The sequence below is a fragment of the Felis catus genome, chromosome D1, assembly GCF_018350175.1.
Source record: "Felis catus isolate Fca126 chromosome D1, F.catus_Fca126_mat1.0, whole genome shotgun sequence".
NCBI classification, from domain to species: domain Eukaryota; kingdom Metazoa; phylum Chordata; class Mammalia; order Carnivora; family Felidae; genus Felis; species Felis catus.
Genome location: NC_058377.1, coordinates 32250026 through 32258840, shown reverse-complemented (window position 1 = coordinate 32258840; position 8815 = coordinate 32250026). Strand labels below are relative to the sequence as shown.

Genomic DNA, 8815 nt, shown 5'->3' with positions numbered 1-8815 from the left:
TTGGGAAAAGGTCACCAAGGAAAGCAGCGTCATTACTCTAAACTTTCCTTTTTTATTCAAAAGTATACTTCCCAGTATGAGATTTCAATATCCCACTTTGAATCATGGATAGAACAACTACACAAAAGATCAACCAGGAAATAGGAGAGTTGAACAACACTACAAAACAACTATGTTGATTCAAAGTGAATAAAAGTTGTTTTTTTTTTTTTTTTTTAATTTTAGAGAGAAGGGAGAAGACTTTCATTTAAGCCCAAGTTAAAATAGCCACCCAGGATACAAAATCTTCACAAAGAACAGACTTCCCTGAGGAAGGAACAGTCAGTGCAGGACTACATATGTTTTTTCACATGAAGTGTCATAAATCATCATGGCCAATGACATTCCAGAAAGTTACAGACTTTATCTCATGTCTTAGTATCCGCAAGGCTGTATGACTTTAATCTTATGGAAACCAGGCACATGTTTTTCTTGTTCTTTATGTTTGAAATGCTCCTTTTTGGTTATTTTTATTTTTATTTTTTGAAGCTTTCAATTTTTTATTTTTTAAAAAAAATATTAGAGAAGGAGGAGCCAAACCATAAGAGACTCTTAAAAACTGAGAAAAAACTGAGGGTTGATGGGGGGTGGGAGGGAGGGAAAGTGGGTGGTGGGCATTGAGGAGGGCACCTGTTGGGATGAGCGCTGGGTGTTGTATGGAAACCAAGTTGACAATAAATTTCATATTTAAAACATACTAAAAAATGAAAAAAATGTAAAAAAAAAGGTGAAATTGACAACAGTTAAAAGCCGTCATTCTGACCATTTTAAAATGGACAATCCAGTGGCTTTTTTTATACTCCTGATGTTGCACAACTATTACCACTAAGTCTAAAATATTATTATCATTCTGAGAAGAAAGCCCATATCCCAATTCCTCCCACGCCAATTCCCTGGCAACCACTAAATCTACTTATGTCTCTTGGTTCTGCCTGTTCTGGAGGTTTCATATAAATGGAATTATACAAGACATGGACTTTTGCTTCTCTCACTTAGCACAATGTTCTTGAAGTTCATCTACACATGTGACAGTACTGCATGGCTTTTGATGACTAGACAATATCCCCTTGTACGGTTTTACCACCTTTGATGTATCTGGTCACCAGTTGATGAACAACTGGGTTGTTTCCACATTTCAGGAATTGTGAATAGTGCTCCTATGAACATTTATGTAGAAGTTTTTGTGGGAATACATGTCTTCAATTCTCTTGGGTTTATAGCTTGGAATTTTAACTTATTTAAGTTTTTAACTTATTAAGAAATTGCCAAACTGTTTTCCAGAGTAGCCGTACCATTTCACATTTCCACAAGCAGTGTTTGAAAGTTCTGATTTCTCTACATCTTTGCCAACGTTGATTTTTTTCCTTCCAGGATTTTATTTAAAATCCTTTAATGTTTATTTATTTTTGATAGAGAAAGAGAGAGAGAGACAGAGCATGAGCGGGGGAGGGGCAGAGAGAGAGGGAGACACAGAATCCCAAGCAGGCTCCAGGCTCCCAGCTGTCAACACAGAGCCTGACGCGGGGCTTGAACTCACAGCTTGCGAGTTCGTGACCTGAGCCAAAGTCGGACGCTCAACCGACTGAGCCACCCAGGCGCCCCTCCTTCCAAGATTTTCTTTAAATCCAACTTAGTTAACATGTAGTGTAGTACTGGTTGCAGGAGTAGAATTTAGTGATTCATCACTTACACATAACAGCCAGCGGTCATCACAAGTGGGCTCCTTAATGCCCATCAGCCATTTACCCCATCCCCCCAACCACTTCCCATCCACCAATACTCAGTTTGTTCTCTATAGTTAGAAGTCTCTCAGGGTTTGCCTCCCTCGCTGTTTTTATCTTATTTTTCCTTCCCTTCCCCTACGTTCATCTGTTTTATTTCTTATATTCCACATGTGAGTGAAATCATATATTTGTCTTTCTCTGACTGACTTATTTTACTTATGAACTAGTTCATAAACTACTTCCATCCATGTCTTTGCAAATGGCAAGATTTCATTCTTTCTGTAGTCTGAGTAATATTCCATTATATACATATACACCGATTCTTCATTATCCATTCATTGTTCAATGGACATTTGGGCTCCACCCATACTTTGGCTGTTGAGGCAATGCTGCTATAAACATCGGGGTGCATGTATCCTTTTGAATTGGTATTTTTGTATTCTTTGGGTGAATACCTAGTACTGCAATTGCTGAATTGTAGGGCAGTTCTATTTTTAACTTTTTAAAAATGTTCATTTGAGAATGAGTGTGTGTATGTGATTGGGGGTGGGGGCAGGGGCAGAGAGAGGCGGGGGGAGACAGAGAATCCCAAGCAGGATCAATGCTGTCAGCGTGGAACCTGAGGCAGGGCTCAATCTCATGAACCATGAGATAAAGACCTTAGCTGAAATCAAGAGTTGAATGCTTAACTGAATGAGCCACCCAGGTGCTCCTATTTTAACTTTTTGAGGACCCTCCATGCTGTTTTCAAGAATGGCTGCAGCAGTTTGCATTTCCACCAACAGTGCAAGAGGGTTCTTCTTTCTCTACACCCTTGCCAACACTCGTTGTTTCTTGTGCTCTGGCAACCATCAGTTTTGAACAGGGACTCTTTTTATTGTCCTTAAGATATTTCCATCTGAGACACAAAAGACAAAGGGGGGAGGTGTGGCCAAGGCCCACACTGGTACACCAGATGCTTTTCCAAAACCAATAGGTCTGTAATAGGGTATGGAAGCTTTAGTATAAGACAGACATTGTCATCATCAGTTGCTCCCAGAAATATTCTAATTCTCCAAGCTTGTGAAATCAAGGGAAGCCTCTGCTTGACATAATCATAGAACAGCCTGGGGCAGACAGATGTACACTGCATGTGCCAGTCACATAATAGTCCCCAAATATGTGATAAATGGATGGAAGAAACACTATCGAACAGCCAGAAGAAAAGAGGAAGGAATTTTTGTGTTCAGTGCAAATCCAGGATCCACAGCAATGGCTATTTTCACACAAGAGGCACCAACATAGAGGAAGTTTCCACAACCCCCTTGCATCACACAGTTTCAAAATCAGGCTGCATTTCAAATAGCAATTAATCTGACACCTACCCATGTAAATTATTGACCGCTTGAGAGGAAAAGGTAATGGCAACAATGCTCAGAGGGCTCAGAGTCGATTTCTACCAAAGCTGCTATTTGGTTGCTGGCCCAACGGAGAGGTGATAGCCTAGAAGGCTAGTACTGAAAGAGATCTCATGTGCCTGCCAGGATGGTTAAGGTAATGGTATTTACTTTAAAGATATGATTGAAGCCTTCTCGTTTGCCATTTTCAGGAATCACCTTTATGCCTGGAACCCTTCAGCTGACTGTCAAGGACATTTTCTATCAATCATACACATCTAAGTCCCAGGGCATGGTAGTCAATGAGGCTATGGCCCCACTTGTGGATCTTGTTGTGTCCAACTATGCCCCCTTGAAGACCAATCTCTTGGTATCAGATAAGAGCTATGATGGGTGGTTAAATTTCAAGGAGTTGATTCACTGAATGGGCACTAAAAACAAGATGCTGAAATAAAGAAAATGTCTATTTTGGAAGATGAGATGATGTGTGAGACGTGTTAATGTAACTTGGGTGGTGTAAAAGGAGAGACAGGGAAGCTGGACAGCAATTTCTAATCCTGCATCCAGAGTACTCCCCTACACAAGATTTATGAACTGTCTTGTTACTTCTCAGTCTGAGTGGAAGGTCACATCTCCTGATTCATCCCTAAGTATTCCTTCTGGGAGACAACCAATAAAGAGCTGATAAAAATATGAAGGATCAGGAAGCATATTAAAAACAAGGAACACTCATCCTCACCAGTAAGTGGGAGAAATACTTATTAGAACAATGGGATGATGCCACATCCACCCTCAGGTAAGCCAAAAATTGAGTTTGAACGCTATAAGCTGTTTGTGGAGAGAGAGGACGGAGAAAAGGAAAGGGGGAGAGTGCAGCCCACGGGGATGGTGCAAGAAAAGCACTCCCCTGAACGTAGCTGGAGAGAAAGAGAGAGAAAGTGAAAACACCTGCAGGGGACTGGACAAGAAATCTGTGAAACCACACGAACAAATTTGGAAAGACCATGGATACCTGGAGATTAAAGAACATCCTACTATAGAATGAACGGGTTAACCAAGAAAATAAAGAGGAAATATAAAAGTACATGGAAACCAATGAAAATGAAAACATGACAGCCCCAAACCTCTGGAATGCAAGAAAGGCAGTCATAAGAGCAAGTATATAGCAATCCAGGCCTTCTTAAAGAAGAACGGTCTCAAATACACAATGTAACCTTACACCTAAAGGAGCTGGAGAAAGAAGAGCAAATAAAGCCCAAAACCAGCTGAAGAAGGGAAATAATAAATATTAGGGCAGAAATCAATGATATTGATTTTAAAAAAAGAAGTAGAACCGATCAACTAATCCGGAAGAGGGTCCTTTGAAAGAATGAACAAAATAGATACACCCCTAGCCAGACTGATCAAAAAGAAAATGGAAAGGACCCAAATAAATGAAATCATGAATGAAAGAGGAGATATCACAACAAACACCACATAAATACAAACAATAAGGGGGGAATACTGTGAGCAATTATATGCCAACAAATTGGGCAATCTGGAAGAAATGGAAAAATTCCTAGAAACATAAAACTACCAAAACTGAAACAGGAAGAAAGAGAAAACCTGAACAGACCCATCACCAGGAAAGAAATTGAATCTGTAATCAAAAATCTCCCAACAAAGAGTCCAGGGCCAGATGGCTTTCCAGAGGAATTCTACCAAACATTTAAAGAAGACTCACCACCTATTCCTTTGAAGGTGTTCCAAAAACTAGAAATGGAAGGAAAACTTTCAAACGAATTCTACAAGGCCAGCATTACCTTGATTCCAAAACTGGACAAAGACCCCACTTAAAAGGAGAACTACAAATCAGTTTCCCTGATGAACATGGTTGCAACAGTTCTCAACAAGATACTAGCCAACCAGATCCAAAAACACATTAAAATAATTATTCCCCACAATCAAGTGGGATTGATCCTGGGATGCAAGACTGGTTCAATATCCACAAATTAATCAATGTGATATCTGACATTAATAAAAGAGAGGATAAGAACCACATGGTCCTCTCAATAGAGGTTCCTGAAAGCATGTGACAAAATATGGCACCCTTTTTAAATAAAAACTTTCCAGAAAGCAGGGATAGAAGGATCATACCTCAAGATCATAAAGGTCACACCGCTAATATCATCTTCAATGGGGAAAAAATGAGAGCTTTCTCCCCTAAAGTCATGAACTCCACAAGGAGGTCCATTCTCATCACTGTTATTACAGAGGGTTGGAATTCCTAGCCTCAGCAGTCAGACAACGAAAAAAAATTAAAGGCATCCAAGTCGGCAAGGAGGAAGTCAAAATTTCACTCTTTGTAGACACCATGGTAATCTACGTGGAAAACCCGAAAGACTCCATCAAAAAACTGTTAGAACTTATACATGAATTCAGCAAGGTTGAAGGATATAAAATCAACGTACAGAAATCAGTTGCATTGCTATACACCAACAATGAAGCAGCAGAAAGCGAAATCAAGGAATTGATCCCACTTAAACTTGCACCAAAAAAGATAAAATACCTAGGGATAAACCTAACCAAAGGGGTGAAAAATGGATACACTGAAAACTACAGAAACTTAGGAAAGAAACTGAAGAAGACACAAGAAAATGGAAAACCATCCCATGGAGTGGAAGAACAATTTAACAGTTGTTAAAATGTCAATAATACTCAAAGCAATCTACACGTTCAGTGCAATCCTTATCAAAATAACACCAGCAACAGAAATGGATAGATCATCTAGACACACGGTCAATAAAGAAACAAGGGCCCTGAATGATACATTGGATCAGATGGACTTGACAGATATATTTAGAACTCTGCATCCCAAAGCAACAGACTAGACTTTCTTCTCGAGTGCACATGGAACATTCTCCAAGATAGATCACATACTGGGTCACAAAACAGCCCTTCATAAGTTTACAAGAATTGAAATTATACCATGCATACTTTCAGACCACAATGCTATGAAGCTTGAAATCAACCACAGGAAAAAGTCTGGAAAACCTCCAAAAGCATGGAGGTTAAAGAATACCCTACTGACGAATGAGTGGGTCAACCAGGCAATTAGAGAAGAAATTTAAAAATATATGGAAACAAACGAAAATGAAAATACAACAATCCAAACGCTTTGGGACGCAGCGAAGGCAGTCCTGAGAGGAAAATACATTGCAATCCAGGCCTATGTCAAGAAACAAGAAAAATCCCAAAACCAAAATCTAACAGCACACCTAAAGGAAATAGAAACAGAACAGCAAAGGCAGCCTCAACCCAGCAGAAGAAGAGAAATAATAAAGATCAGAGCAGAAATAAACAATATAGAATCTAACAAAACTGTAGAGCACATCAACAAAACCAAGAGTTGGTTTTTTGAAAAAATAAACAAAATTGACAAACCTCTAGCCAGGCTTCTCAAAAAGAAAAGAGAGATGAGCCAAATAGATCAAATCATGAATGAAAATGGAATTATTACAACCAATCCCTCAGAGAAACAAACAATTATCAGGGAATACTATGAAAAATTATATGCCAACAAATTGGACAACCTGGAAGAAATGGACAAATTCCTGAACACCCACACTCTTCCAAAACTCAATCAGGAGGAAATAGAAAGCTTGAACAGACCCATAACCAGCGAAGAAACTGAATCGGTTATCAAAAATCTCCCAACAAATAAGAGTCCAGGACCAGATGGCTTCCCAGGGGAGTTCTACCAGACGTTTAAAGCAGAGATAATACCTATCCTTCTCAAGCTATTCCAAGAAATAGAAGGGGAAGGAAAACTTCCAGACTCATTCTATGAAGCCAGTATTACTTTGATTCCTAAACCAGACAGAGACCCAGTAAAAAAAGACAACTACAGGCCAACATCCCTGATGAATATGGATGCAAAAATTCTCAATAAGATCCTAGCAAATCGAATTCAACGGCATATAAAAAGAATTATTCACCATGACCAAGTGGGATTCATTCCTGGGATGCAGGGCTGGTTCAACATTTGCAAATCAATCAACGTGATACATCACATTAACAAAAAAAAAGAGAAGAACCATATGATCCTGTCAATCGATGCAGAAAAGGCCTTTGACAAAATCCAGCACCCTTTCTTAATAAAAACCCTTGAGAAAGTCGGGATAGAAGGAACATACTTACACATCATAAAAGCCATTTATGAAAAGCCCACAGCTAACATCATCCTCAACGGGGAAAAACTGAGAGCTTTTTCCCTCAGATCAGGAACACGACAGGGATGCCCACTCTCACCGCTGTTGTTTAACATAGTGTTGGAAGTTCTAGCATCAGCAAGCAGACAACAAAAGGAAATCAAAGGCATCAAAACTGGCAAAGTGAAGTCAAGCTTTCGCTTTTTGCAGATGACATGATATTATACATGGAAAATCCGATAGACTCCACCAAAAGTCTGCTAGAACTGATACATGAATTCAGCAAAGTTGCAGGATACAAAATCAATGTACAGAAATCAGTTGCATTCTTATACACTAACAATGAAGCAACAGAAAGACAAATAAAGAAACTGATCCCATTCACAATTGCACCAAGAAGCATAAAATACCTAGGAATAAATCTAACCAAAGATGTAAAAGATCTGTATGCTGAAAACTATAGAAAACGTATGAAAGTAATTGAAGAAGATTTAAAGAAATGGAAAGACATTCCCTGCTCATGGATTGGAAGAATAAATCTTGTCAAAATGTCAATACTACCCAAAGCTATCTACACATTCAATGCAATCCCAATCAAAATTGCACGAGCATTCTTCTCAAAACTAGAACAAGCAATCCTAAAATTCATAAGGAACCACAAAAGGCCCCGAATAGCCAAAGGAATTTTGAAGAAGAAGACCAAAGCAGGAGGCATCACAATCCCAGACTTTAGCCTCTACTACAAAGCTGTCATCATCAAGACAGCATGGTATTGGCACAAAAACAGACACATAGACCAATGGAATAGAATAGAAACCCCAGAACTAGACCCACAAACGTATGGCCAACTCATCTTTGACAAAGCAGGAAAGAACATCCAATGGAAAAAAGACAATCTCTTTAACAAATGGTGCTGGGAGAACTGGACAGCAACATGCAGAAGGTTGAAATTAGACCACTTTCTCACACCATTCACAAAAATAAACACAAAATGGATAAAGGACCTGAATGTGAGACAGGAAACCATCAAAACCTTAGAGGAGAAAGCAGGAAAAGACCTCTCTGACCTCAGCCGTAGCAATCTCTTACTCGACACATCCCCAAAGGCAAGGGAATTAAAAGCAAAAGTGAATTACTGGGACCTTATGAAGATAAAAAGCTTCTGCACAGCAAAGGAAACAACCAACAAAACTAAAAGGCAACCAACGGAATGGGAAGAGATATTTGCAAATGACATATCGGACCAAGGGCTAGTATCCAAAATCTATAAAGAGCTCACCAAACTCCACACCCGAAAAACAAATAACCCAGTGAAGAAATGGGCAGAAAACATGAATAGACACTTCTCTAAAGAAGACATCCGGATGGCCAACAGGCACATGAAAAGATGCTCAACGTCGCTCCTCATCAGGGAAATACAAATCAAAACCACACTCAGATATCACCTCATGCCAGTCAGAGTGGCCAAAATGAACAAATCAGGAGA

At 39.4% G+C, this 8815-nt stretch overlaps 2 protein-coding genes across 3 annotated transcripts in view; one reads left to right on the top strand and one right to left on the bottom strand.

Moving 5' to 3' along the window:
* Positions 1–8815, top strand: part of LOC123380411 (transport and Golgi organization protein 1 homolog) — a 207520-nt gene that overhangs the window by 123977 nt on the left and 74728 nt on the right. The window lies entirely within an intron of this gene.
* Positions 1–8815, bottom strand: part of LOC105260155 (protein shisa-9A-like) — a 48566-nt gene that overhangs the window by 28780 nt on the left and 10971 nt on the right.